Source organism: Herpailurus yagouaroundi, unplaced genomic scaffold (assembly GCF_014898765.1).
Source record: "Herpailurus yagouaroundi ecotype Mexico unplaced genomic scaffold, PumYag 28, whole genome shotgun sequence".
Classification (NCBI taxonomy): Eukaryota; Metazoa; Chordata; class Mammalia; order Carnivora; family Felidae; genus Herpailurus; species Herpailurus yagouaroundi.
The window spans coordinates 60,656,885-60,663,270 of record NW_024412376.1 but is presented as its reverse complement, the minus strand read 5'-3'; the positions used below and the strand labels follow the sequence as shown (position 1 = coordinate 60,663,270).

Sequence of the window (6,386 nt, the reverse complement as noted above, 5' to 3'; positions counted from 1 at the left end):
GTGTGTGTGTGTGTGTGTGTGTGTGTGTGTGTGTGTGTGTGTCTATGTGCGTGTGTGTATGTGTGTGTGTGTCTATATATATATATATAGACACACACACACATATAATCTCACAACTTCTTGAGCCATTCATCCGTTGATGGACACTTAGGTTGTTTTCCTATTTGGGTTATTGTAAATAAAGCTGCTAGGAACATGGGATTTGCAGCTACTTTGATGCTGATCCTTACCATTTGTCTATCTCTGGCAAAAACTGCATACTGACTTATCTGGGAGGGTGTTGGTATTGGAGCAGTCCTGGGTAAAAAATGGCAATATTTCTTCTGTTCTTATGTATAATTTAACAGCTTCTTAAAAAATAAAATGCTTCTCAAGTTATTGTACATGTTTTGTGAATACTCAAAGCTCTGAAATGATTTTGTCCATTTTATTTTTTGGTTTTAGAATTTCTTTTGGGTTTAGCAGATTTTTACTTCCTCATCCAGCCACATCCAATAACAGATGAAGGGGAGAGGAAGATACGGGCCTCCAGTTATGGAATGAATAAGTCACGGGGATAAAATGCACAGCATAGGGGTGTCTGGGTGGCTCAGTTGGTTAAGTGTCCAACTCTTGATTTCAGCTCAGGTCATGATCTCATTGTGGGTTCAAGACATGCATCGGGCTTCTCACTAACAGTGATAGTGTGGAGACTGTTTGGGATTCTCTCTCTCCCTCTCTCTGCCCTTCCCCTGCTCTCTCTTCCTCTTAAAATAAATAAACTTTAAAAAAAGGCACAGCATAATAATACTGTCAGTGATACTGTAATAGTGATGTAACAAGCATAAGAAGACAGATGGTAGTTACACTTGTGGTGAGCACAGCATAATGTAAAAACTTGTCAAATCACTAAGTTGTACATCTGAAACTAATGGAACATTGTGTGTCAACTATATTCAAATAAAAACAAATATAGGTATTTTTTTAGTACATCTGTTTTTTACAGAAGTAAAGGATATTCATCTGAATACCAATATATGTCTTACAATGTACATTTCTGAGGATGCTTGCATATAATAACCTGGTTTTTCAAAGTATAGAGTTTGGGTATTCATGTGGAGGTGATTTTTCCCCAATGGCAATTTTAGCAGTGTCTGGAGACATTACTTGTTGTTAGGACTGGGGACAGAGGTGCTATTAGTATCTATTAAATCAAAGACACAGATGTTGCCTAACATCCTACAATGCACAGGACAAAGTCAGACACTTAACCGACTGAGCCACCCAGGCACCCCTTGAAAGCTTAGTTTTTTAAATACTTCAGCTAAGTACAAACACACTGTTTTTGTCCACAATTTCTCTATGCATTTTAAATAATACTTATAAAACTATAACCCACACTGGAAAATTTTCCAAAAAGCTAGTTTGAAAGTAAACATTAAGTTATTAAAAAATCAATTGGCATTTTATGGATATCTGAGGTACATAACTCATCCATAACTACTTTAAAGCTTCATCTTTTGTACATAATAAAAGATGATATGCTGTGCAGGATATCATATATTCCTCCTTCATATCCATGTTCCACTTTCCACTCAGCTCTGTAAGTATGCCTTTATTAATCTTCCTTCAAATTATACAATTTGAATGAGTTTCCTCTATTTCCTGTTGGGATGTTGGTTGTTACCATATATAAATAGTTTCTAAATATATGTTGTTACAAGAACATGGTGATACAAAAATTGAAATATTACTATTTCCTATATTCTAGATACATGTCTAAACACTATAAACTTAATAAAGGCAAAGGAATTGGAGACATCTTTCAACTCAATCCGTCTTCTCTATTAATTTTTCCCATTTTTTAATTTAAATTTTAGTTAGCTAACATACAGTGCAATATTGGTTTCAGGAGTAGAATTCAGTGATTCATAACTTACATACAACACTCCGTGCTCATCACAAGTGCCCTCCTTAGTACCCACCACTCATCTAGCCCATCTCCCACCCACCTTCCTCTGTCAACCCATAGTTTGTTCTCTATCATTAAGAGTCTCTTGTGGTTTGTTTCTCTCTCTTCTCTTTTCCCCTCCACTTCCCATATGTTCATCTGTTTTGTTTCTTAAATTGCACATATGAGTGAAATCATATGGTATTTATGTTTCTCTGATTGACTTATTTCGCTTAGCATAATACCCCGTAGCTCCATCCACATCACTGCAAATGGCAATATTTCATTCTTTTTGATGGCTGAGTGATGTTCCATTGTATTTAGAGATCACATCTTTATCCATTCAACTTATGCATCCAGTTGATGGACATTTGGTCTCTCTCCATAGTTTGGCTATTGTTGATAGTGCTGCTATAAAAATTGGGTGCACATACCCCTTTGAATCTGTATTTTGTATCCTTTGGGTAAATACCTAACAGTGCAATTGCTGGATCATAGGGTAATTCTATTTTTACTTTTTGAGGATCCTCCATACTGCCCTCCAGAGTGGCTGCACCAGTTTGCATTCCCAGCAACAGTGCAAGAGTGTTCTTTCTCTACATCCTCACCAACACCTGTTTCTAGTGTTGCTAATTTTAGCCATTCTGACAGGAAACGATGAAGAAAACTAAAAGTCAGTCTACAGAATGGGAGAAGACATTTACAAGAAATGGCAGACTACATGAATGAACACTTCTCCAAAGAAGACATTCAGATGGCTAACAGATACATGAAAAGATGCTTAACATCACTCACCATCAGAGAAATAAAAATAAAAACCTCTTCTCTATTTCTAATGTCATTGTCCCATTTTAGACTTTCATCATTTAATGTGTGCATTGTTATAATTGCCTTCTAATCCTACTCTCCCTGCTTCCAGTGTTGCTCCCTTTCAATGTATAGTCCAGAAAAGAAATATCCAAAAAATGCAAATCTGAACAGAATTAAGTTGCTGCTTAGAAATCAGTAATGATTAATCACTACCAAGGTCAAATTCAGACTACATTTTTTTTAACTGCTTAGGGTGTTAAGGCACCACCTTTCCAGTTAGTGAAAGTAGTAAGTAACTATTCATTCTGAACAGCTAATATTATCATAGCTCTTCAATATTTTTGAAAATTAGTAGCTGTTTACTAATTCCTAAGATATTACTAATTCCTAATTGGTATAAAATATAAACTATGAGATGTGAAGAATGGAAGATATTTTCAAGAACCACCTGATGCCTATAACAATATCAGAAATAAGATTAAGAGGGCAACCAAATAACAAGATGCTTATATAAATTTTAAATATAATTTATCTATACAATGCTGTCTAGTAATATGTGAAAGCAATCATTCAGGCATATACTCAATTTACAAGACAGCTGTTAATTCACCACTGGAGTATGTAATTGTAAATTCAGTCTGTGGTCATCACTTAACATACATACTGTATATGGAATGTATTATACTGCATAAGCATTTCATGCAAGTCTTTATATTTATTAATTTTATGGTAGCATTACTGTAGTTTATATTAAATTTATAACAATATAGTCAGAACAATATATTTCTAAATAGCTTAGGAAAATGTAATAAACAATCAAACATTTTAAAAATACAAATAATAAACATAAAGAGAGAATAAAAATCATTTTAGTCACAGAGAGAAGTCTTTATCTCCCTCTCCCTTTCTCTCTTTCTCTCTCTTTTTCTTTCTCTCTCTCTACACACACACACACACACACACACACACATACACACACACAAACACACACACACACATTCAAAAATAACCTACTTTTTTTAACATTGCACTGTGAACGTTTCCTTTAGCCATAAATCTCCTTTAATGACAATATTATATGAAAATTGTTTAATCTATACAACTAAACTCTTTTTAAAATGTTTAATTTCTATTTTTTTTATCATGCTGGAGTAATGGTGTGTGTGTGTGTGTGTGTGTGTGTGTGTGCATGCGTAACCAAAATAAATCCTTAAAATTATATTTTTGAGTTAAAGGACACCTAGCACTTTAAGAATGTTAACATGCATTTGTCAGAATGTCCTCAAGAAAATGGACCCATGTTTTTAATAACGCAAAACTATATAGCTCTTCATGTGATGCCTTTCAAACACAGAACTAAATAAATATAATGGAAGACGACTGGCTGACTTGAATTATTACCTTACATGTTATTTAACTACAATTTATTTAGCTATAATTGATGTAAGAAGTAATTTAACAGGGTCCATTTTACAAAAATCTCATTTAATCTTTCTATCATTTGCCTACTCTCCTCCCTAACCAACACACACATACCCATAAATCCCTCTGTGGCTTCCAAATGGCTTAAAATATTAAAGGAGAATTAGTTTCGTATAATTGTCATAGATACACTTTTAAGCACTTAAAACTGTACATTACAATTCCTGAAAACTTAATCTATTTTAATCTATTCTTTAGTGTTAAAAAAATTTTCATTTTGTAGGATTTAAAAGTGAGTGTGGACATCTATTGTCTTTCCTATCAAGCACTGTACTTTGTTCTTATTCTTATTCCTTTCGTCTCATTAAAAAAAAACCTATATATAATTAGGTGAGCAAACTGAAGCTTTCATTAGAGACTTTGGAACAATTCCTAAGCTTTGTGTCAAGATTAGTCCTGCTATTATGCATATATATTTCATATAAGGGTATATTTCTGTGCAGCATTATTAAAATTAAAGTTACTAATATAGATACATGAGCAGAATAATCCAGCCTGAAAAGTAGAATCATGGCTCAACACCGAAATGAGGAAAGAGTTAAATATTTTATCAGTCCAGAGTGACTTGATTAAGGGAGTTAGGGAGACCTCTAGCTTAAGATCACTTTAACTGAAAATGGCCATTGGCACAGTTGACTAGGAGAGATAGGCTTATTGATGTTATGTGTATGGGTGTGTGGCTATGTGTGGGTTTATGTATAAACAGCCTTTCCTTCAGTTCTATTACTGCCTACTGATGATACAATGATTGATTTTGCTGGTGTTCATACTTCCTCAAAGTCACTAGTGAAACTGCAAGAAGTTACTGAATTGTGGACTGGTACTCACATCACATGAGTTGTTGAATTGTGCTCTGTTTTGGATATTGACATTTTTAAATCTCCTATATTTTTAAGTGATGACAATTAATGTATACTTTACCCTGTGTTATACATAGCTAAAGTTGAACCACACAACTCTTCCCATATGACTTGTTAGTTTTCTGTCTCCTAAACTATATCTTTAAACAGGCTTGTCAAAATCATACAGTTAGTAACTATCATGAGTGAAGAGTGTACATTAAGTTACACTAAAATATAGTCAATAACTGTGTTACTATGCTTCCTGGTTAGTTATATATTTCTCTTACTACAAAGGGTTACTTTCTTTTCAGAATAGTTAATAAATATCCTTTAGAAACCCTGGATAATACTACTTTTAGTTCTTGTCTTTAGTAGGGGAAAAAAGCAACTAAATATCCCAAACACTGTCTTGGCCCAATTATTCTGTAGGATGAGAAAAGCCTATGCCTTTGATGTTTTATTAAAATTATATATATTAACTGTGGAGAAAGCCCAGGATTCCACACTGGGTGAAGAGACTGTCCTATCCTCATTCTTTGCTCCTAGTCAAATATTAGTTAACTATACATGCAAAGGTTTATATCTAGTCTTTTGATTCTGTTACATTGGTCCATGTGTCTATTTTTATGCTATTACAATACAATTTTGACTACTATAGCTTTGTAATATAGTTTGAAATAAGTAACTGTGATGCCTCCAGCTATAATCTTTCTCCATATTACTTTGGCTATTGTGGTTCAATACAAACCTCAAGATTTTTTCTATTCCTGTGAAAAATCCCATTGCAATTTTGATAGGAATTGCACTGAATCTGGAGATAGCTTTGGGTAGTATGGACATTTTAACAATATTAATTCTTTCAATCCATGAACATGAGGTATCTTATTTATTTGTGTCTTCATCAATTTATTTTAGAAAAAGTCATAATTTACACTGTACAGATATTTCACCTCCTTGCTTAAATTTATTTGTAAGCATTTCATTGTCCTTTTTCCTTTAGTTGCTTTGTGTGTGTGTGTGTGTGTGTGTGTGTGTGTGTGTGTTTTGTTTTTCTTTGTTTGTTTGTTTGTTTGTTTGAGACCGAGAGATAGAGCACAAGCGGAGGAGGGGTGGAGAGAGATGAAGACATGGAATTCAAAGCAGGTTCAAGGCTCTGGGCTGTCATCACAGAGCTCAATGCGGGGCTCAAACTCATGAGCTCTGAGATCATGACCTGAGCCAAAGTCAGATGCTTCACCAACTGAGCCACATAGGTGCCCCCGCATTTCATTGTTTTTTTTTTTTTTATATATATATGAAATTTATTGTCAAATTGGTTTCCA

General features: G+C 34.0%; 1 long non-coding RNA gene across 1 annotated transcript in view; it reads left to right on the top strand.

The window, feature by feature from the left end:
* The window catches only part of LOC121028007 (uncharacterized), a 22,398-nt gene extending 16,465 nt beyond the window's left edge, over positions 1 to 5,933 (top strand). The window contains exon 3 of the long non-coding RNA XR_005789038.1: positions 5,819 to 5,933. This is a non-coding gene — a long non-coding RNA (uncharacterized LOC121028007). The remainder of the gene's footprint in view (positions 1 to 5,818) is intronic.
* Positions 5,934 to 6,386: the final 453 nt, after the last annotated feature.